At 37.2% G+C, this 25,357-nt stretch overlaps 1 non-coding gene across 1 annotated transcript; it reads left to right on the forward strand.

Moving 5' to 3' along the window:
* Positions 1-23,476: 23,476 nt before the first annotated feature.
* On the forward strand, positions 23,477-23,583 carry LOC145151628 (small nucleolar RNA R71). The gene has a single exon (XR_013732192.1). It is a non-coding gene; the product is annotated as a small nucleolar RNA R71 (small nucleolar RNA).
* Positions 23,584-25,357: the final 1,774 nt, after the last annotated feature.

Raw genomic sequence — 25,357 nt, forward strand, 5'->3', positions numbered from 1 at the left:
GACTTGAGACTGAGTTATTGGTGGCCCTGCATGAAGCGGGAGATCGCCTGGTTTGTGGAGCGGTGCTTGACCTGCAGGAAGGTCAAGGCCGAGCATCAGCGGCCTCATGGCAAGGTACAACCGCTACCCATTCCCATGTGGAAATGGGAAGAGATCACTATGGACTTCATCACGAAGTTACCGAGGACGGCGAGGGGTGTGGACGCCATATGGGTGATCGTGGACAGATTGACGAAGAGTGCCCACTTCATTCCGATTTCTGAGAGTATATCCGCTGAGAAGTTGGCGGATATTTATGTGCGAGAAGTGGTGGCTAGGCACGGGGTGCCAGTGTCGATAGTCTCTGACAGGGATGTTCGGCTTACATCGGGGTGCCAGTGTCGATAGTCTCTGACTGCATTTTAACACGACGTACCACCCCAGACAGATGGCCAAAGTGAGAGGACGATTCAGACACTTGAGGATATGTTGCGAGCTTGTGTGTTGGATTTTGGAGGGAGTTGGGATACGTATCTCCGATTGGCATAGTTTTCGTACAATAACAGTTACCATGCTAGTATCGACCGACCTCCATTCGAGATGTTGTATGGTAGGAGATGCAGGACCCCGGTTTGTTGAAGCGAGGTTGGATACCGGGTCATGGGGAGCACTGAGGTAGTGCTCAAGACTATGCTAGTATCGACCGACCTCCATTCGAGATGTTGTATGGTAGGAGATGCAGGACCCCGGTTTGTTGAAGCGAGGTTGGATACCGGGTCATGGGGAGCACTGAGGTAGTGCTCAAGACTACCAGACTGATTCAGCAGGTGAGCGACCGGCTACAGGTCGCACAGAGTCGTCAGAAGAGTTATGCTGACCGGCGGCGATCGGATCTTGAGTTCCAGGTTTTGAAAGAGGGGCAAGCTAGGACCCCGATATATAGGCTCGTTCAGGATTACAGCCCAGGTGGGCAAGGTGGCATATCGCTTGGATCTGCCGGATGAGCTTATCCAGATTCACAACCCCTTCCACGTGTCACAGCTTCGGAAGTGTGTCACTGACGAGTCTGCAGTCGTTTCGTTGGACGACATTCAAGTGGATGAGATCCTGAACTACATCGAGAGGCCGGTTTCCATCTTAGATAGGAAGACTAAGGTTCTTCGGAACAAGGAAGTGAAGTTGGTGAAGGTGCAATGGCAGCACCGCAGGGCTCCGAGTGGACCTGGGAGCCGGAGGACGAGATGCGAGATCACTACCCGGATTTGTTTGGATCAGCAGACTTCGAGGACGAAGTCTAGTTCAAGTGGGGGAGATTTGTAACACCTATTCCAGGTATTACTTGAATTATTTAATTTTAGGGTTTTGGTGCGTGGACTCGACGAGTTGGTAGCCCAACTCGACGAGTAGAGGACATTTCGAGGATGCGGGTTCTAGGCCCTAATCGACGAGTTGAAAGGCCAACTCGGCGAGTAGGCACTGTAAAGATAAAACCCTAATTTTAGGGTTTGCACCCTATATAATCTCCTTAAGAGCTTTGAGGCTGGCCTTCCATCAGCCTCCAAACCCTAAGAACGTCTGTGCTAAACCCTAATCCCCATCCTCTTTCATTTTGTGAGATGGAGTGCCTTTTGAAGCTTAAGAAGAAGGAGATAGTGAGAAGAAGGAGAAGATCCAACAAACCAAGCCCTCACTCTTGAGCTTGACCATCTTGTGGACTGCTGTAAGTCTTCAAGATTCGATTTTTTATCTTAGAATATTTCTAGATCTTGAGTTGACTCTTCATTTCCTATCCTTCTTGTTGATTACATGCATGGGGTTCATAAAGTTTGCTACTTTATGGATCTCTAGGGAAAAATGGTCCCAAGGTGGGCTAGATCTAGCCTTTGGTCAAGCAAGGACGCCATGCAAGGGTTTTTAGGGCATATTTCCCTCTTTTTGGCCATTTTGACCTAAGGACATGCATTGGACATGCATGTCCATAAAGCCACCATCTTTGGAACGTTTTGAGGACTAGAAACTCTCCTGGAAAGGAGGGACTCCAGATCCCTAGAGTTTTGGACCATATGGCAAAGCTTTGGAGCTTTACAACCTTTGATAAGGGCCTTAGAGCAATTAGAACGATTCTAGAGGGTAAAGTTGGAAACTCTATCCTTCTAGACACCTTAGGGCTTCAGATCTAAGCCCTGGAGTCCCTGCATTCGGTGTATCATCACAACAAGCAAACAGGAAGGGGGACTCGACGAGTTGCCCTAGAAACTCGACGAGTCGGATTGAGTTTCCCCGCCTTCTGGATACCAAGTGAACTCGTCAAGTTGATGAAACAGCTCGGCGAGTTGGCTAGGGTTTGATCAGGTTTTATGGACTCGGTAGGAACTCGATGAGTTGATAGATGCACTCGATGAGTTGAGGTCAACATGGACTGTTGACTTTGACTATTGACCTTGACTTTGACCAGGGTTGACTTTGAGGGTAATTTTGGGATTATGACAAGTCTACCTTATGATGCTTACATGCAGTTGAGTTGGAGCAGCACGTGGGACATATCTGATTCTAGCTTGTCAGTTCAACATTCGTGAGAGGTGAGTCTTCTCACCATACCAATAGGTCTAAGGCACCAAGGCCGACCCATTTGATGATATGTCATACACTAGCTGTAGTATAGATATGTGGTATGATAGTTAGCTCTATGTTAAGTGGTATGCTAGTGATTATGTGATATTTGCATGGAAGACCCCGGGAGGAGCCCGTGACAGTTGGATATAAGACCATGTGGGGGAGCCCAAGGCATGATGGTATAAGACCCTGGGGGGAGCCCACGACATCCTTATAGGTTTATATATGTGTTATGTAGTATGATAGATACTTCTATGATATGATATGCTAAGTTGATTATGTATGTTATTGCATGGAAGACCCCAGGGGAGCCCGTGGTAGTTGGATATAAGACTATGAGGGGGAGCCCATGGAATTCCTAGGTAAAGACCATGGGGGGAGCCCATAGCATGAAGGTATAAGACCCTGGGGGGAGCCCACAACATCCTTATATGTTAGTATGCATGGCTTATGTGGTATATGTAGCTTTTATAGCTAATATGATATGTGTTATGTGGATTGTGTGTGGGGTATGCTCTGGGGGACTCACTAAGCATTAGCTTACAGTTTGTGGATTTGTTTCAGGTACATCGGGGCCCAAGGGCAAGGGCAAGGCTTGATGGCGCGTCGTGCACTCTCTCAGGCATTTTATGGGACACTATGATGTTTTGAAATAAAAGTTGTAATTGATATGAGTTTTAAAAACAATTATATTTGGATTTCGTGTTTTATGGAGATGTGTTTGGTTAATCAAAAATAAAATTTTTCTTTGAAAAATTGGGTCGTTACAGAAGACAACACCTCATACCGCTAGGATAGAAGCCATTTGGTTGTTGGACAATATCTACTCAACAAGATCTCAATTAAACCAAATAAGACTAAAGAAAGTTATAATTAGGTTTTGTAACAAACTGGTATAACTGAATTTTGGTTTAGACTTCTATTACAAAACCAAAAACACAATTAAATAACAATCATATAAAAAAATCACATCCTTTCTATTAATGGGAGGGGATAAAATATAATCGTTTGGTAAAATAGATGAAATGATAAAATTATAATTCTACAACCAAAACGCACTGAAATAGCGGTATGATCAGTGTTGTAAAACTCACCGAGGTGGCCGATTACTCCTCCAAGTACTCGCTACTCAGCCCCTTAAGTACTCACTACTCGGCCCCTTACTGGGGCGAGTTACATAATACCAAGTACTCCCTGATCGACCCTTTACTGAACTGAGCAGTGTTGTAAAACTCGGTCGACTCGGTGAATAATATGTATAATATACTTAATGATTTGTTATTTAACACACACATGTGATTACTACTACATATATATCTTAAGTTTTCAGTGATTATTCACAAAGTGAGACCATTATGTGTTTATTATGTGTTTTTTCAGTTGTTGTGTATTCACATGTATCTAATTTTGTTATACATTTCAATCAACTTATAATTTTGACATATATAATTTCCCTAAAAATATTTCTATATGAATTATCGGATCCGAGTACTCCACTCCTGAGTACTCGCTACTCAGTAGTTGGCCGAACAAGTACCGACTAACGAGTTCTACAACCTTGGGTATGATGAATTGTCTTCTTTCAACAAAATATATCACAACCTATCATTTACATATTCAACTAAAAATAGAATCTGTTATCACATAAACAAATATAGACTTTCTTTTCGGTCCATATGAGATTTTGATCAAGATGTTAAACTCTCATAATAATTATTTATATGATAATATATTTTATTCATCATTTACATGTACAAAAAAAATAGATTGTTTATTAGCAACTGATCATAATTTATTTTTTCTTTAAAAGAATATTTATCTATTATTTACATAGACAATCAACCAAATTCATTTTTTTTACTATTTATCAACAACCAATCACAACTAGATATATATTATATGCAAAGGTTTCAAATAAATATAAAACCTATATCAATATTATAGTCTATTTATATAAAAAAAATGAATTTTGATATATATATATATATATATATATATATATATATATATATATATATCCAAATCTTTGTTGTCATGTGGCAAGGTTGGGTGGTGATATATATATATATATATATATATATATATATATATATATATATATATATACACACAACAAAATTGCAAAAATGGTATCTGTGGTATGTATTTTTTTGGGGTTTTAATCCAAACCGATGACTTTTTTAGATTGGTGGTCCTTTTGAGCTAGTTTCGTTGCATTTTTGGTCCCTTAAAAAACTGAAAAGACTAAAATGCCCTTCTGATATATATATATTTTTATGGTTTTTGCTATTTAATTTAAAGTTTTATTAATAAAAATTATGGGGCCCACATTCTCTCTCTCTCTCTCTCTCTCTCTCTCTCTCTTATTTACGACACCCATTTCTCCCTTTTTCTTTTACTCCGTCCTTCAACACCTTGCATTCAACAAATCCATAGATTCCATTCACTTGAAGTCTTGGATATGAGCTCAAATCCACTACTAGAAAACAGGCCTTTAATGACATGCAATTTATGACACGCACAGATTTACGATACGCAAAAGTGTGTGACGTAAAAATAATGTCATCTCTCCTAAAATTTAAAGGATTTAGGACACACATTTGTGCGTGCCCTAAAATTAGTGTAAAAAAAAACACAGGGGGCGCCAGCCTAACATAAAATGTGTGTCATGTGAGTGTGTCGCTTTATAATTTTTTTTAATGAAACACGCGTTTTAAGGGGGAAAATGAAATCACCAAAAATTAACCCCCGCCTATTCGATCCCAAAAATTAAACCCCCCACCTCTTCTAATTAGCAAGAAAAGCCCTAGGGACTTCGTCCTCATCCGCATCTTCCTCAATTCCCCGATCCATCACCTCCACCAAAAACCTAATCCTCAGTTCCAAAAAGTTCTTAGACTCTTAATCGAAATCAATATAGATCGCCCCACTTCACCTCCCCTCTACCCTAATCCATTTTGAGCCAGCGACTCCTCATTTTCTCTCAGATTTGAGACTCCTCTTTCATCAGAAATAGGAGGTAGCAAGGTCAATTTTCTGAGATTTGAAACTATATGACTCGAATTAGAGGTTGAAGATTAGAAATCGAAGGTTGCAAGTTAGATTTCGGATCGAAAGTCAGAGGTTCAAGGTACGATCAGAAGCATCAGAATGCGGAAAACAAAACGGAGGAGGCATGATGTTTGAAGGTTGTTCTCTTCTTCTTCATGTATGTGCCCTAGATTTCTTTCTCTTACATTCAATTTTTAAAGATTCTTTTATTCCCTAAATCAGGTACGAAGATTGTTCTCTTCTTCTCCATCTGTTTTTGGAATGACGACCTCTCTTGTTAACCTAAAGGGTATTTTTGAAAATTTGGGCCCTAGCCGAGTCACAGAAAAAAGGCAGAAAGCAGGGCACATTTCGTTCCATTTGTTCCACGGAGATCTAGACATCTATGATTCAAATGATCGATTGAACTATTCTACATCAACATATGTCACCAATTTTTGCATCTTAACTCTCATATCTGCATGATCCTGCCTATAAACGTAAGTATTTCTAGTCTTTCTACTTCACTTACGATGTATTTACATTCTCGTTCTAGGTTTCTTCCCTCAACTGTTCATCCTTTTCTGTGATCGTGGACATCTTATGTAAATGAAATATTGTATGTTCACTTATTCAACGCTACACAATATGCATAAAGATTGATTAAACAACAAAAGCTGGATATTGATCGATGTCTGCAATTTACATATCAAGTCAAAATTGCTGTTGAAATCAAAATTATTACGACTTTGATAACTGAAATCATTACCCTGTCACTGTTAACACGTTTCTAAGGATTGAAATTCATTTTGGCATCAAACAGAGTAAGATTGTGCATCGATCAACTTATAGAACAAAATTGAGCAATTATGTGTATAATTTGGGTGCAAGGAAAATTAATTTCACCAAAAGTTCGTGATCAAGAGAAGTAAAATCATCAACAAAAAGTGTAATCAGTTCAGATTTTTATTCCGTTTGATGCTTGAAAATCTACTTGTATGTCACTTCTAAATAGTGTAATACTGTAATTTCAACTCTTTTACTGTGGCAACTTATGAACTCCATTATGTTTGACATATGATTAGAATGGCTATGGGGGCGAGCTGGATGCAAAGTAAAATTGGTGATTTGGGTTCCAATACAAAATTAAAGGAATATCATTTGTCATTACTATTTAAGTGTGATGGATTTGATAAAGCATCATCAAGAAGAATCAACTGGCCATTGCAAATAAGTATGAACAAAATGTCTAAATTTTGTTCTTCACTTTGTGATCTAATCACATCGACCTTGCAGATGAAGAACAATGAACCATTGAGTATGGAAAGTGAGTGACGACTTATTTGATAAATATTGGATGATATGGATTCTACCATATCTATTCATTGGCATCCCAATGATGATATTTCATTGAATTATTTTTTTGGCTTAAAAAAAAGATTGTTCTTAAAACTGCTATGTGTATTATTCTGCAAGATAGATGAATCAACTCTGATCATAATTCGACATGGTGAATCAATGTGGAATGAAAAGAATCTGTTTACTGGATGTGTTGATATGCCCTTAACAAGAAAAGGAATAGAAGAAGCAATTGAAGCTGGAAAGAGAATCAGTACAATGCAGTCAACTGTTTTGGAGATGAGTATATATTCAATCTAGAGACACAGAGGTAATAATTAAGTACTCTAGCTAGTATATGTGTATGTATGATGTTTGTAGGGCTAATCTGATGTAATTTTGTTTGTCTGTTTGAGCAGGCAACACTAGTTCATTCCAAAAGGTTAATTTTTTTGCATTCCCTAAATCTATTTTTAAACTGTAAATACTTTATAATGAAATGTTTTATAATGTTTATCTAGATAAAATCCTATTTTATTACAAGAATGTACCATGGTTTCTACTTCAGGTATGTTCACAGATCATTATTTTGAAATATTTGGTGGCAGTTTGTTTAAATGTTTGTTGTTGACACAGAAAAGAGTTGAAGACATGGAAATTGAGTTATCGGATAATAAGGGCATAAGATTGTCCCATTGTTCAAATACATTGAGAAAATGAGAACAACGACCATACAAATAAACAAGGAAATCAAGGTATGATTCATCTTTTTTATGTATATAAATAATAATACCATGAATAGACATTAAATTAAAAAAGGTCAATGTTGAGTGTTTTTAGCCAGCTGGCAGTTGCAACACTGTTGGGCCCTGGAAAAGAGAGAGAAATCAACTGGTACTTACAGCCTGGACATATGCTTAAATCTTAACAACTATCATGACAACCTTCAACAGTAGTTTTGGATCGACACCTTCTAGCAGAAGATATCGTGTTCGTGTTCTTGTGTTGCTATTGTGGATTCAGGAACATCCTTGCTTACTGGTACAACTGTATGTATCTCACGTGAAGCTTCTCTTAGAACTATTAATCTCAGGGATTTCAAGTTTTTCATATTTCTTGTATCTAATTAGTTTTTAAATTTTTGTTACAACTTCTATTGATTTGTTTTATCTTTCCATGGGACGATTATTTGTATGACATTAAATTTTATGCAATGGATTGTATTTTTTGTATATGATGTTTTATTTTCTATTATGAGACATTAATTGCAAATTTAATTTGAATATTAGTAAATCTATAAATAATATTTTTTTTAACATTTAAAACTACAATACGCAAAAATATGTGTCATCTTCATTTATGACATGGCCTTTCTTGACAGGGGCTTCCTTGATACACATTGTGTGTCATAAACACGCGCGTCGTAAGGTTACGACACGCAAATGCGTGTCGTCTTCCTTTATGACAGGGCCTTCCTTGATATGCATTGTGTGTCATAACTGCGCTTCGTAAACGCGTGTCATAAATACGCGTCGTAAATAGACGACGCGCAAAAGCGTGTCGTCCCTCGTTATCACAGTGCCTTCCTTGACACGCATTTGCGCGTCGTCTGAGCGTTTTACGACACGCATTGTGCATCGTAAAAGGCTGTTTTTCTAGTAGTATATGTTTGGTTCTGTCCCAAATGACATTTCAAGATTAGAAAAGCTTCATACTTTGATATTAGATGGAAATTTCTTCAATGAATCTCTCCCTGACTGGTTTCCTTATCAAATCTTACCATTTTGAGCTTAAAGAACAACAAACTAACGTGTCATTTTCCTTCTTCAATTACCAATATCACAACAACTCTGAACTTCCATTGTTGCCTAAAGGAGTGATTACAGTTCTTTTAAGCAATAACTCGTTTTCGGGTAACATTCCTGAATAATTTGGAAAACTTAACCAGCTTCATCATCTCGACCTGTCATCCAACTCACTGATCGGAACACCCCCATATGCTTTATTCGTTCTGCCAAACATCACATGTCTCAATCTAGCATCCAATATGTTAAGTGGGTCTCTTCCGAATTCAATCAAATGTGGAAAAAAACTTGGGTTTGTTGATATTTCCAGTAATTTAATCGCTCCCTTCTTTTGTTCTTCACTCTGGAAACAGACTAAATTCTTCTGTACAAAGGGTGGATGAACCCATTTAATAGAAAATCTCCATCGATTGATTACAGATAATAAGAACAAAATCGGATTTTGAGGAAGGAAACGATTTGGAGCCTTCTTGAAATCTAGATACCCACTAAAAAGGTGAGCGACATTCCAGATCTATAATGAAACATCCTGACTCCCAGGTATATAGTTTAAAGTTTTAGTCAAGTTCTTAGACCTACTCGACGAGTTGGATACCCCAACTCGTCGTGTAGAAACGATTCAGACCGCGTGCATTTAAGGGGTCTACTCGACGAGTTGGAGGACCCTAACTCGACAAGTAGGAGCTGGACAATGAAACCCTAATTTCCAGGGTTTTGCACCCTATTTAAAGGGTCATTAGCCTCCCTCAGCCTCCCTTACCGTCCCTCTTGAGCTCAGAAAACCCTAATCTCGGATACTCTCCATTTTTGTGTGTAAAGAAGCTTGGAAAGTGGTTTTGAGAAGAAGGATTTAAGTCTAAGGAGCTTGGAGCAAAGAGAAGCTTGTGGATCTTACTCTAGTTCATCTTGGCATCATTTTGAAGGTAACAAGTCGTTAACTTGACTTATCTTTGGCTAGATCTCTTCATACAAATGCTTAGGGCCATTTTCTAGTGGGTTGAGGGTTATTTCGGGTATTGGGCATGATCTGAAGTTGCAACTTCAGATCTGGACTCCTCTAAGTCCCTATAGCCATAAAGTTACCAGATTTAGCAAGCTTGGGCCCTTCTCTTTGGGTTAAACCTTTCCTTTAAGTTGGTTTTAGCATCTAGGACCATGCATATACGTAAAGTTTGCAACTTTACATGGAAATCATGCCCTAGGAGGTTAGATATGCATTTTGCGGCTTTGGGTAGCTTAAAAACGTCTGAATGAGAAATGGAATGAAGGGACTCGACGAGTTGCATGGTCAAATCGACGAGTCGGATGAAGATTGGCCGTGGTGGGTTTCTGCATGGACTCGGCGAGTCAATAAGGTGACTCGACGAGTCAGTTAGGGTTTTCCCAACATTTGGACACACATGGGCTCGACGAGTTGTCTGGAAACTCGGCGAGTCCACTAGGGTTTTCACGATTTCTCGAGTTCTGGAATGAATCATGAATTCATATTTTTGCTGTTGGCACAGATTTTCGCATTTTATTATCTACAAAAACATAAATTTTCGCTGTGAACTGTGTAAATCTTTAAATTAAATCACGAGATACATAGATTTATGCAGTCGGTGCCTTGCAAAATTATGGATCTTTGGATAATTTTTTTTCTTTAGAAAATGGTTGGGATTTGTGCGTTAAACCAAATTTGTTATTTTCTCTTATTATGTCATGTTCTTATCCGTTCTACAATAATCTTGATAAAAAATGTATAGCTAATTTATTCCCCAACAAGCCGATATTAGATAATATGTTTTGAAGCAACGATGTGTCAGTCGAACGAGAGGGCAAAATGAGAAATTTCAGAATTCTAAAATTGCATCCAAAGGTCTTCTTTTTGGGAGTTCTGGACAAGACAATAAAATATGAGCCCTAAAAATAATTTACTAGAGTTGAATAGCAATGAACTATTAATAACTTAATACAATTTGTTTTGTTTTTTTATTTTATGATTACTAGGGGTGTTGTTATTTACACCCGATTTTCAGAAGACAAAAACACTTTACTCGTTCTTATCAAAGTCACAAATTAACCGGGTTTCAAACAAATTTATATTTAAGGTGCCTCATGTTAAACAAATTCTATATTTAAGGTCCCTCATTTATACATTACTTTCGATTTTAATTTTTTATATTTTTAGATATAAACAAATCCATCATATTTAATAGATTTCACATGTATCGTCTTTTATTTTATATATCACTTTATATTTTAATTTTTTATATTATTTAATATAAATAACTTTCATATACAATCCTTATTATGATTAATATATATTTTATTATATATTATAGAGACGGACCATATCTTAAAAAAATTATAGAATTAATTGTACCTAAAAGGAAATTTGTAAATTACTCCCACCACACTCCCGTAATATATTGTCATGTTTCGTTTTTATACTTTTTTTTGTTTTTACACTTTGGTAACATTAGTTTTTATATATTTGCATATTTGCCCCCTAAACTTTCGTAGTTACACACGCAAAACCTCACTTGCGTCCTGTATAGAGTATAGACAACGCAATTTCTAGCTATTTCTAATATAAATTACATATTGATATTTATATAAATAATATAATTATATTTTAATATTAAGAGTATATTACATGATTCGTCCCTCGTATAAGTGTGAAAAGGCACGTTCAATTCATATTTTTAAAAATTAATTTGGACCTTCCCTTATATTGTAAAAAGGTGCACATTTTGGCCCTTGTAAAATAAAATGACTACATTGACATTCTTTATTTATTTTTCATTTTATTTTAATGTTTGTAATATTTTTAATTATTAAAAAACATTTTAATTAATTGTTGGTCCCACCTTCACCCCACACCACCCACCTACTTTATCTTAACATTTCCCTTCTGAATCTATAATTAATTATCTGACCACCAGCGGACTGACGTCGATGACCTTGACCACCATCGAACTGCCGTTGACGACCTGTAAACACGATTGGACTGCCATTGACACAGGAAATATGAAAATATAAAAAGGTTAAATTCGAAAGGGAAATATGATAACATGTGGGTTCCTGCATAATGTCAAAAGAGTATGGTAAAAAGAGCAACCAAGAGAGAGATCAAAATTTGATTCTTAGAAAAAACACTGAAAAGGAAGATTCACATATCAAGAATTGAACTTTACATGGGTGGTTTCGGTCTTCGTAGTACATCACGAACAAAAACAAATACAAGATCACGTGGCTTATGGGCTTTTAAAGCCTCAACCGAAAACATGAAATGAAAAAAGCAAAAGTTATTAGAGCATTTCGTGTCACAACTAGTAATTTTTGGGTCGAGGTGGTATCCCTATGCAAACAATTTCTCTATGTAACCTTGTTGAAATAGATTATGGTAATTCAAAAATGACAATGTTATATGAGTACATAAATGCATACACTAAGAATCGAGTTGTAATAACCTCTTATAAGCTCAAGTTTGATCTAATAGCTAAACAAAAATTAATTTTTAGGCCTTTGCTTAGAAGTTCTCGGCCAAAATAACCCTAGGCCGAAAACCCTTTTGTTGGGCCATGTCAAACCTGAAAAATCATACCCACCTAAAAACCAAAAACCCTTTGAGGATGGAGGTTGTTTTCGGCCACACTAAAACCGAAAATCCCTCTCCTAAGCTAGTGAAATCGGTTTTAAGAGCATGACCCAAAGATTGACTTGTAGTGACACCTCACTACTTTACTTCCCTTTGTCCATCAAACAACAATGCATGACAATCAATTATCCTCTAAATTGCGACACCATGCAAACCTTTATACATCATACTTCCATATACAACCTCCAAGTGACCAACAAGTAACAACCAAAGCCATTTCCCACTCCATTTAAGGGTTTCGGCCGAAGGTAACACACACACACACACACGAAAAATTCCCCACTCATTTTTCTCTCAAGTTTCTCTCATCTTGCCTCTTCCAAAAACGTGTGGCATCTTCAAGGGGTGACATTTCTTCAAGTGGTTCATAGAAATTGGTAAGCATTCTTGTAAATCCCAAGTGTTTTATGCATCTTTAAGCTAAAAAAACTCCATGTTTACACATATTTTCGTGTGTTAGATCCTTAGAACACTTGCATTTTCGAGAATTTCTTCAAGCTTGTGCACAAGGCTAGGCTCGAAACCACTCATCTTTTCATTCCTACAACCCATGAAAATCATCAAGGTGAGCTTCATACCCCTATTATTTTCGAGTTTTACAAGCTTTTAGGGGGGATACAATTCAAAAACACGTTTACCCAATGGATATTTGCATGCATCAACTTGTTTTATGGAATAATATGTGCATGAAATGTTGAAATCATCATATATTTACACTTGAAAATCGTGATTTGCAAGGTGTTATAAGTCCAAAAATGTGTTTGTCCTTTGGACATTTGCATGCACTATGTTTAGTTGTTTGAATATGGAACAATTTCTTGTATAACAAGTAGTTATCACTTGCTAAAAATTGTGATTTATGTGGATATTATCATCTTAATTCACAAAGGTCGTGTTTATCAGTCGGTACTCGGACTTTGAGTCTTACTCAACCTGGCATTGCTTTGGATTGGTAACTCCCCTTTCTTGGAATTCTCCATACTAAAACGCTTTAGTACCTTGTCCAAGTAAGTATCCTGACTAAGTCCTATTAGTCTTTTACTCCTGTTTCTCACTATCCTTATTCCCAGAATATAGGCAGCCTCTCCGAGGTCCTTCATAGCGAAACACTTCCCAAGCCAGGACTTGACTTCCTGCAGCGTTGGGATGTCGTTTCCTATGAGTAGTATGTCATCGACATACAATACGAGGAAGCTTACTATACTCCCACTGGCTTTGACATATACACCCGATTCATCCTCACTTCGCAGAAAACCAAACTCTTTGACTTTCTCATCGAAACAAAGATTCCATCTGCGAGATGCTTGTTTCAGTCCATAAATGGACTTCTCAAGCTTACACACCCTATTAGGATGCTTCGCATCGATCGTATCGAAGTATCTTGATTTTCCTGCCCAACTGATTCTCCACTTCTTGTTTGAACTCTTGGAATTTTTCAAAAGTTTCTGACTTGTGCTTGATTAAGTAGATATACCCATATCTACTGTAATCATCGGTGAAAGTCACATAGAAGCAGTTCGCATCCCTTGTGGTAGATCTAAAGGGCCACACACATCGGTGTGTATGAGATCCAATAAACCCTCACCCCTCTCACAAGTACCAGTGAAGGGTGACTTGGTCATCTTTCCAAGTAAACAAGATTCGCACACGTCATCGTCCCTAAGGTCGAATGACTCCAACACTCCATCCTTTTAGAGTTGGTCTATGCGTTTCTTGTTGACATGTCCAAGACGACAATGCCACAAGCATGCTTTATCCAAACTATTGGAAGAATCAATACACAACACATCATTTCCTAAATTGTCTACAACCATCACAGTTTCATATATTCCATTACAAGGCAATGCTTCAAAATAGAAAACACCATTAAGATAAGCATTAATAGAACCCTTTTCATTATCAAATGAATATCTAAATCCTTGTCTATACAAACCATGAAATGAAATGATGTTTTTTGCCATATCTGGCGAATAGCAACAATTATTTAAATCTAATCCTAATCCATTACTAAGCACTAAAGAATAAACTCCAATCTTGGTGACAGACGACGATCTTCTGTTCCCCGTGATCAAGTTTATCTTCCCATGCTCCACATCCCTATTTCTTCTTAGGCCCTGCAAATCGGAACAAATGTGAAAACCACATCCTGTATCAAGAACCCAATAAATAGCATGTGATGAATCATTAGATTTAATAGTGTAAATACCTGCGAAGGACGGCTTGATCTTTCCATCCTTGATATCTTGCAGATACTTCGGGCAGCTTTGTTTCCAATGCCCTATTTCGTGGCAGTAATGGCACTCTGCCTCCTTGGGGTTGGAGTTGGGTTTAGCAGAACTAGTCTTGGTTCCACTAGAAGAGGTACCATCATGGGACTTTCCCTTATGGTGGCCCTTTGAGGGAGCCTTCCTCTTCTTACCCTTCCCCTGCCCAATAGACAAGACGAGGGCAGCAGCAGTAGGAGTCGATGCAACAGATTTGTCCTTGAGGTTGCTCTCAGCAGTCCTCAACAAACCTTGAAGCTTGCTCAACGTGACCTCCTCCTTGTTCATGTGGTAGGGCATGCGGAACTGGTTGTAGCAAGGTGGCAGTGAGTGAAGGATGATATCAATTGCCAGCTCCTCATTGAAGTCGACATTCAACTTCTGCAGGCGGTCGACATATCTCTGCATTTTCTGAAGATGAGCAGTGACAGACTCTCTGTCTCTCATCTTGGTAGTGATCATCAAAGTGATGATCTCGTACCTCTCCTGCTTCGCACTTTGATGGTACCTATCCATCAAATCTTGATGCATCTCGTAGGGGTAGTAGTCCTCGTAGGACTTTTGGAGTTCTACGATCATGGTTGCGAGCATGATGCAATGGACTTTCGTAGCATCTCGCTCGTGGGCCTCGAAGGCAGCAATCTCCTCGGGAGTAGCAGTGTTGACGTTCACCTCCTTCAGTTCCTTGTCGAGGATATATTCCTTGTCCTCGTAGCGGGTAACCATTCGGATGTTCCTGATCCAATCATTGAAATTGGATCCATCAAAGATCACCCTCCCACACAAGTTCATGAATGAGAATGAGCCTGAAGAGGTTTAGCCTGAAGCGTTTTTGTTGTTTGAGTTCCACATATGAAAAGGAAAAGAGACAAAGTTGATTAGATAAGAATCCCTAATTAAACACCCAAAATGAGAAATTAGGGCTAGGATCCAACAACATTATTTGCAATTTAGAAGAGGGATGTCGTAATCTAAACCACAAATAATTTGAAGGTAAGTGAATGGCGATTCACTAATTTCCACCATGAAAAACGAAAGAGAATTAAGTTTTAAATGTATTGAAAACTCCTAGATATTTTGAGATTCATTGAAATTTTCAATGGCATGTTTAAATGTCGATATGCCCCTCGATTTGTGACTAGGATGCTGAGGATCACAAAACAGGGTGTGAATAACCATGCAAATATACATGCTGTCCTCAATGTTACAGTCACCTAATCGACGTGTCGGTTAACCAAACACGCTCCATCGATCTATGACAAACATCGAGTCACCCTTTGCCACCTTTTCTTAGAGCCCAATTAGTGTGCCGGTTAACCACACACGCTCCACTAACGTCTTAGCAAAGGTACAAAGTGTAATTTCATGGAATTGCATCAAATTCACTTTTGCCTAAAGTAACTAAGATTGAGAATTTTTTTTCTAAAACATTTAGTTACTTTATAATTCATTATACTTTTAATGAGGAAAGGGTTTGCCCTATCCTACCCGTTCGGCTAACGACCCTCCAGCAATCAAGGAAGCGGTGGGTGAGAGTGGACACCCATTAAACGACCATTTTATAGGCCATAACCTTATATCCCCTTATACATCGGCTTCGTGAATGAGACCTACTAACGGTAAGACTAGAAGTTTATGTTATACATATATAATAATTATTCTTATAATATTATAATAGTATAGGGTGAACTTTAAACTTGTAAAATTCTAGGGTTTGGAATTTAATAATCTCAAAATTAAACTTTTAATCCAAAAAATTAAATTTCAAAACTTGAGGGCAAGTTTTGAAACATTTCAAAACACATAGGATCAAATAGAAAATAATTTAAATTAAACATTTAATTTAATGATTATCTAAGTTTGACCTCTCTTCAATTATATTCACAAGATAATTCATCAAATAATTCAATTAATCAAATTTTATCAAATAATGAATTTATTACTCAGTTAATTGATAATTATCTTTTGTTTTTGTAAGGATAATCACACAATAATAATAAAATTCGGATTTTATTAGTCAAAAACAGTTTTGGCAATTATCCTTCAGCAAAACAGCAAGAAATCCCGAGTTTCCCTCTGTCTGACTTCCCGACTCGCCGAGTCACTAACTGGACTAGCCGAGTTAAGCAAGTGACTCGCCGAGTCAGGTCGGGCAGAGGGCAGAAAAACGATTTTCAGTGAGATGAACATACAAGGCATCAATATAATAGAAACCAATCAAGGATCTGATACCACTGATGGGTTTTACACAAAAGAACATCCTATATGCTCATGCAAACCCTAAAGCTTGGATCTAGGTTTCTCTATTGTACATGCAATTCATCCAAGACTTATGAACCCTAGATCTAGCATACATATTTCGAAATTATTATATAAGAATAGATCTAGATGATTACCTCTTCAAGAATAGCTTGAATCTTCTTGTCTTCGAGCTTAGAGTCACAAATGTCACTCCTCTAATAGCTTACAAACACCACAAGCAAGAGGATGATTTTGGAGAGAGGGGAGGAGGCACAATTTTGGCAATGAACTCTTCTAGGGTTTCAAGTGGCCGAAAAATGATGCCCCAGGGGTCTATTTATACTTGTGCTGCTAGGGTTTCAGTCAAAACCCTAATAGACAGCTTAGGCCTTAAGCAGTACAAGGAACCTTCTGGAATAAGGCCTCCTTGGATGAATTCAAGATGGACTCCACCCTAAAATTCGTCCATGCCCTAATCCTTATGGATTCTCAGCCCAAAATCAACTATCACACAATTGACAGTTTCAGTCCCCTTTAATTAATCTCTTTTAGCCGCAAAATTAATTCCTAATTAATTCTTGACTAATATTAATTAAACTAATATGATTTCTCTTTTAATATATTATTCTTATAATATATTAATAAACCATAATATCCTTTCTCTTCATAAATCATCCTATCTAGTTGCTTTGGTGAAGGCAACCCAAAAGGACCATGCACAACCGGGTCAAGTACTTACCAAATATAGTTACGGGCTTAGACATTAATCCAACACACACACACACATACACACACACACACACACACACATATATATATATATATATATATATATATATATATATATATATATATATATGTTTTATGTAAATATCTATTTGTAAGGTTGTTAAATTATAATGTTCTTGGGTTTTAAACCATCAAAAACAGTGACGACTAAAATACCACCATTTTTACTAGAAAAATTATATTCTTTAGTAAAAATTTCCAAAATATATTGTTTTGTATTTCTCATATTTTTACCGGTTGATTACTTGTATCGCGAAATAGTTTATGTACGTCAATATTTACCATTTAAACTCATAGGGTACAACTTTTATAAAAAATAAAAACCATATGGTGACTTCTACATTTTTATACCTATAAAATTTTTAATTTGTAAAAGTGATACATGTAAGTATCCAAAGATCAAACATATTTGGATATATATATATATATATATATATATATATATATATATATATATATATATATATATATATATATATTCTTGTTATATTTATATGTATCAACCCATAAACACGACCTTATATGTTCTTATTATATATATATATATATATATATATATATATATATATATATATATATATTGATGCGTGCAATTAGCTACACCTAATTTTAATATTTATAACCTAACTACTTACTAACTAAATTACACCTAGGCAGTGTACCTAGTCAAAATTATAGAATAGTTGGGTAAGTCGGGTGTCGATCACAGGGAACGGTTTTGACTTATTAATTTATCTACTACTAAATTAACCTAATTACGAACAAATGAAGGGTTTTTATCTGATTTTGCAAGATCAGACGAACTTAACTCAAATTCAATCAATTACTAAAAACACTCTTGTTTAGTTCGAATCCACTTCTTATTTATGGTTAGGTAACAATTATGGATTATCAAGTTGGTTGTTATTGTATTAGTAATTTAAGTCTAAATTTACTAATATTCAACTAATTCATGTAAACTATGTATGGTCACACACAATCAAACACAGAATAAGTTGTAGATTATGAATTTACTATGTAAGATTAGGCAAACACAATTATGGTCATAATTTATGTTCTCTAGCACAGCTAAATTTATTTACTTTAATTACTATCTAAGATTTTGGTCGATCCTAGCTCTAGTAATTTAATGTTCACTAAATCACTAGGTTTCGAGTTCATGTAATTTAATAATCACTAAGCTACACAGAACATGAATTTAAGCAACTAAAGAAACAAATATTAACATGCTAGGTAGTACAAATCAAACACAAGCAAATTACCAGCTACGCAAATCCATTATTATTAAACTAAACCATAAGTTAGAAGCTTCATCTAGCTAAACAAGAGTAGCTAGATTCAGCTGCTCATAGCAACTAGCAAACTAAAACAAAACATAAAAGAAGTCATCATGAATGTACCAAACAAATAAACTATTGATGTACTTTTCTCTCCTTAGGTGATAAAAACCTTTTCCAGAACTTCTTCCCCTCTTAAAATCGTCTCTAGGTCTGCCTTCTATCCGCCAAAAGGTCCTCAATTCGTAATGGCCAAGAGTTTATATAGTTTTCCCGAAAATCGTTATCCACGTCGTGACAGGAAGCTTCACGTTGTGGTTTGAGAGTTATCCGTATCGGGCAAGGATTCTTGCTTCGTGTGTACTTATCTTCTGGAATATTCATGCCACGTCGTCGGCTTATGGTTCACGTCGTGACATCGGTTAAATCCGTGAATTTCTTCAACTTTTGTACTCCAAGTCTCCAATGTTCCAAATATTGTCAATTCTGGTCCCTTTCTTCGAAAATGCTCTACTTTGACTGCAAATAACAATTTATCCTTATAAGTACCATAATTCCATGCAAATAACCAAAATATCAATAAAAATGAAAATAAGTATTGCCTAAAAATATGTATAAATATGGCAATATCAAAATACCCAACACTTATGCTTTGCTTGCCCTCAAGCAAATCTGATAATTTTTAAATTAAACCTTTATCACCAACATCACATAGAACGATCCAACTCAAACTCACCCATTATGCCAAGACCTCAACGCGTGCATTTGTGTCTAAAATGTTTCCTAAGTAACCCCCCTTAATTCTAAATACTCACAAACCTCATAAACACTCGCCCACTTCTTTTGAACAATGCTCATTTTATGCATCCCTCCGAATCCATCCGCAAAAAATCTTTTTAACCTCAAGGTATTTTTGTAAAGCCGCCCAAGCATACATAAACTAGAGAATTACAACTTTAAGATACCACAATGGAGCTCTTGAATTCTTCTTTCTTTGACATTTGATCTTCAATTTGTACTTTGAATTCATCACCTTTTTGTGTGATTTTTGGTATCTTCAACTTTTGATTTTTCTTCAGAATTTTTGATCTTTGATCTTCATACTTTGATACTTCTATAGCTCCAAAAATTCTTCAACTTTTTAACTTTTTGGTAATTTCTCTCTTTTTTTATATAAATATCTCACTTTTTTCACTCAAAACCTACATGCTTAAGCAGGGGCGCTTAACTTCAACCTTTATTGGTTAAGGTATTAGTTTTCCTAGATACATTTCAAGTACAGGCTGCTAAACATATTATATCCCTCAAACTAAGCGGGGTTGTGTTTTTGTCCCATGATTTCACTAGAATAAAGGAGGCCACAAATGCAGTATAACGTATATTGGCTCAATTAAACATTTGAGCCCTCGTCGGATCATCCCACACAACACTAGCAACTTAAGTTTTTAGATTATCATTATTACTAGAATTTTTATTATTACTAGAATTTTTATTTAGATTATTATTTCAAATCTATATCCAAATTTTTTAATTTTACTAAATTCTAGCAATTTACTTTTAGCAATATAAGCAATTACTTTTTCGACCTCCTACCCCACACTTATTACATACAATGCCCTCATTGTATGCATAAACTAAATAAAAGCAATAAAATGGAGAAAAAGGAACAGACTCCCCTAGGATATTGGAAAGACCGAACTCCAATCGTGTGGATGAAATGTGCATCTCGAATATGGACTTCTTCTAAATCGGAACTTGGACCTTGAACTCGCGAAATATGTGAATGAGCCAACAAGCAACTAATCGAAACGTTGATGTTCAATAAAAGTGGTGCAAATCTTCAAGGTGTAAATAATAATGTGGGAAAGCATACGCCACATTGTACAGCAAGGGAAACGAGCTATAATTGTCTTCATAATGATCCCAAGAAGAACCATGGCAAGACATAAAGTAAAATGCATCAATGGATTTTAAGTCTTTGAAAAATTGGAAATCACGTCGTGGGTAGAATAGCCACGTCGTGGTTTCGCATAACAGCGTGTACTGCATATATCCAGAATACCGGTTCACGACGTGAAATGATAACCACGTCGTGAAAACTGAGCACCCAGAAAATAAAACTTCCCAAATCTTCATTCAACTTGGAATTTTAACTAATGTCTTAATTTGTTAAGACTCTTCTCATTCAGTATTCTAAAGACCCTTTCAGACTCCATCCTCTCTTTTTGACGCATCCCACACTTATTTCCAATTGTGGGTCTCGACTTGTGACTCTAGACTCTAACCCGACTCTTGGCTAGACGTAAACGCTTTTGACTCGACCTTCCTTACCGAGATTCCATTGCAAATCTGAGATAAACCAACCAAAGGACAAATAAAAGTAACATAATAGTTTAACAAGTCTTACAAACCATAACAAGTTTAAAAACCAAACAAAAACTAAAAAACCAAATAAAAACTAAAATAAAGAGATCAGTCATCATCTTCACGTCCTTGAGCTCCACTCGGTCCTTCTCCATCTCCCCTCGGTATCCAAAGATCCTCCCATGTAGGTATGTACATGCATTGCGGTGGCACGGAAGGTGGTCGAACCACACTCATGTGAGAAAACATGGTTTCAAGAAGTTGGGTGTTATATGTCATTCCACCGCGAAGATTATCCAAATAAGAACCAACCCGACTTTGAAACGGGTCGGTGGGTACTCCACCCTCATATTGTGGTGCTGCTTGACGTTCTCTCTCCACGTCTCCTCGGGCTCTAACATTCCTTCGTCGTCTCGCCGGAGGTTGTTGCTCGGGTTGCTCCATCTCTTGCTCTCCATCTTCCGGGGGTATAACATACCCTCCCCCGACATTTACCACTACTCTTATAACCCCCAACACTTGAATTGTCAAATCATTATCCGGGAATCGGGTAAGGTTCCAAAAAAAATTAAGTGATAAAATCCCATAAGACCGGGCAAGACGAGTGACCAAATGTCTACCCGTGATCGGACTCCCTTGCCGTGAACCAGCGGCCTTCTTTCCATAACCACAAAGTCAACTGGAAAAACAAATTTCCCAATTTTAACTAGGATGTCTTCCACAATACCCCTTGGATGAGTAACCTAACGATTAGCCATGTGAATGGTCATCTTTGTTGCCTTCATTTTCTGAATATTTAGCTTTTGATAAAATGAATATGGCATCAAATTTATGCTAGCCCCAGAATCGGCTAAAGCATAAGTCTTCAAGTTATTTCCAAACTCACATGGAAGAGTGAGGCGTCCTAGATCTCCCATCTTCTTAGGTATGTCTCCCAATACCACTCTTGAACTTTGGTCACTAAGAACAACTTTAGAGTTCTTCTTTAATTGTTGACGAGTGTCTATAAGATCTTGTAGGAACTTTGCGTATTCTGGAATTCTTGAAAGTGAATCGATAAAAGGGGTATTAATAGGAATACCCTTTATTTTCTGAATAAACTCCAGATGTTCCCTTTCCAGTGGACTGAGATGTGCTCGAGACGGGAATGGCAAAGGCGGTCGGTAAACCGAGACAGATTCTGAATTTTGTTGTTCAGATTGAGGCCACGTCGTGAACAGAGGAGGTTCACGACGTGAATTCGGTAGTTCAGCAACATTCTCATTTTCATTCTTCGACTTCTTTGGCTTTGGTCCGGATGGCTTTGGTTCCACTTCTAGTGCTTCTAGGAACTCAGAGATGGCCTCTTCTTCAGTATCAATCATCATTACATGGGATTGAGCATTCTTTTCGAGAAATTGTGAGGATAATTTGTTGCTCACCAAAGTAGTTAATTGACTAACTTGGACTTCTAAATTATGGATCGATGCTTGATGATTTCTTAAAGAGGCTTGCTGGTCAATCATCATTGTGTGCTGTTCTTTCATCATTTTCATGTGTTCCTTTAGCACTGCATCGGTGTCATCATGCCTTTTCTCGGAAGCTTCCCTAAATTTGGTCAAAATGTTTTCCAAGTCTACTTTCTTTTCGGCTGGTGGTTGCTCTTTTTGGTAGATGTCTCGGCCTGTCTGCTTATATTTTTCTTCCTTTTGCCTCTTGTATTCATCATATGGCAGCCACTCTTTCTTTGGTTTTCTCCAGTCCTCATCATACTTATCCCCACTCGAGTAGAAAACTTGAGCCTTTTTGTACCCGTTATCATCTAAGCTGCAATCCTTGGTCTAGTGTGGACCGGTGCACCTTTCACATCTAACTCTTACTGCATGAATTGATTGGTCCATTTGGGTCAATCTCCGGTCCATAGTATTGAGCATCACCATCATATCAGCCATCTCTTCAGAATGTGCACCCCCACTGCCTTTTGCTCCATCTTGTCTTGGGTTGTGGTACTCACGAGAGTGTCTTGCGAATTCTTCAACTAACTCCTTGACCTCCCTTGGATTCTTCTTTTTCAATGGCCCTTGAGAATCAAGGAGTTGTCTTGTCATAACATTGACCCCATCATAGAAAATAGACATCTCTTGTTGAACATTTAGATCATGTTGAGGACAATTCCTTAACAACCCCTTGTAGCGCTCCCAAGCTTCGTATAGTGACTCCCCCGATTGTTGCTCAAAGTTGGCTATTGCCTTCTTGAGTTTAGCTATCTTGGAAGGTGGGCAAAATTGATCTAGAAATTGCTCACACATTTGAACCCAAGTAGTGATTGTACCAGGAGGAAGTGCTTTCAACCAGTCTTTTGCAGCTCCTTTGAAAGTGACTGGTAGCATCCTTAGTAAGATGGTATCTCTATTGACATTCGGGACACTGAAGTAGTCAACAATGTCGTTGACCTCATCTAGATGCTTAAATGCATCCTCATGATCCTTCCCATAAAATGGTATATCCTTAAGTGCAGTGAGGATATGTCCTTTCATCTCGAATGTGGCAGCGGCAGGTGTCGGTGGTTGTACTAATCTCGGACCAACATCTTCTCGAATACGCTTCTTGTAAGCTCTCATTGACATTTCTTCAATGTTAGCCATTTCGTTGTTTGGATCGTCTTCGGGTTCGCTCGTATATAGTTCAAACTCGTTCTCGGACTCGTATTCAGACTCGTTTTGGATAGGTATTTGATCTAAACTTGCGACCTTGCTCTTGTCCTTTATAGATGAGCTTGATTCTCCCATTTTCTTCCCCAACTTATTTGAGAACACTGACTTGAGTTCTTGTAAGGGTGTCTTCTTTGGTGTTTGATCTTCTTTCACGTTCTTATCTTTCTTTTTGTGAAGGGCAGACTCTGGATCTTCAAGAGGTGGCACCAAAGGTGTGTTGGACCCTCTGGTCATGTACTCCTGCAAAATAAACAAAAATAAAAACATAAAACTGAACAAAAACTAAATAAAAATTGCCTACTGACTGGCCACCATGACGTGGTAAAGGTCAACACCTCGTGTTGTCGCAGAAAAACTAACAGAAAAGAAAAACGAAGAAAAATGAAAAACTACTGGATTCACGTCGTGAGCTTAAGGCTCACGTCATGAATCTGGTACTGAAACAAAAACCTAAGCTAAAAAAAAACTTTTTGCAGGTTTTACCCCACAAAAAGGATCGATCAATATAAAGCAAATAAATAAACAATCAAATAAGCCGTTCCCCGGCAACGACGCCAAAAACTTGATGCATGCAATTAGCTACACCTAATTTTAATATTTATAACCTAACTACCTTACTAACTAAATTGCACCTAGGCAGTGTACCTAGTCAAAATTATAGAATAGTTGGGTAAGTAGGGTGTCGATCACAGGGAACGGTTTTGACTTATTAATTTATCTACTACTAAATTAACCTAATTACTAACAAATGAAGGGTTTTTATCTGATTTTGCAAGATCAGACGAGCTTAACTCAAATTCAATCAATTACTAAAAACACTCTTGTTTAGTTCGAATCCACTTCTTCTTTATGGTTAGGTAACAATTATGGATTATCAAGTTGGTTGTTATTGTATTAGTAATTTAAGTCTAAATTTACTAATATTCAACTAATTCATGTAAACTATGTATGGTCACACACAATCAAACACAGAATAAGTTGTAGATTATGAATTTACTATGTAAGATTAGGCAAACACAATTATGGTCATAATTTATGTTCTCTAGCACAGCTAAATTTATTTACTTTAATTACTATCTAATATTTTGGTCGATCCTAGCTCTAGCAATTTAATGTTCACTAAATCACTAGGTTTCAAGTTCATGTAATTTAATAATCACTAAGCTACACAAAACATGAATTTAAGCAACTAAAGAAACAAATATTAACATGCTAGGTAGTACAAATCAAACACAAGCAAATTACCATGTAACATCCGGATTTCCAAGTATCATAAATTGAGTATTTATTTTGAGCCAAGGAGAGGGACTCAACGAGTTGA

The sequence above is a fragment of the Lactuca virosa genome, chromosome 1, assembly GCF_052849685.1.
Source record: "Lactuca virosa cultivar CGN04683 chromosome 1, Lactuca_virosa_CGN04683_v6, whole genome shotgun sequence".
Lineage (NCBI taxonomy): Eukaryota > Viridiplantae > Streptophyta > Magnoliopsida > Asterales > Asteraceae > Lactuca > Lactuca virosa.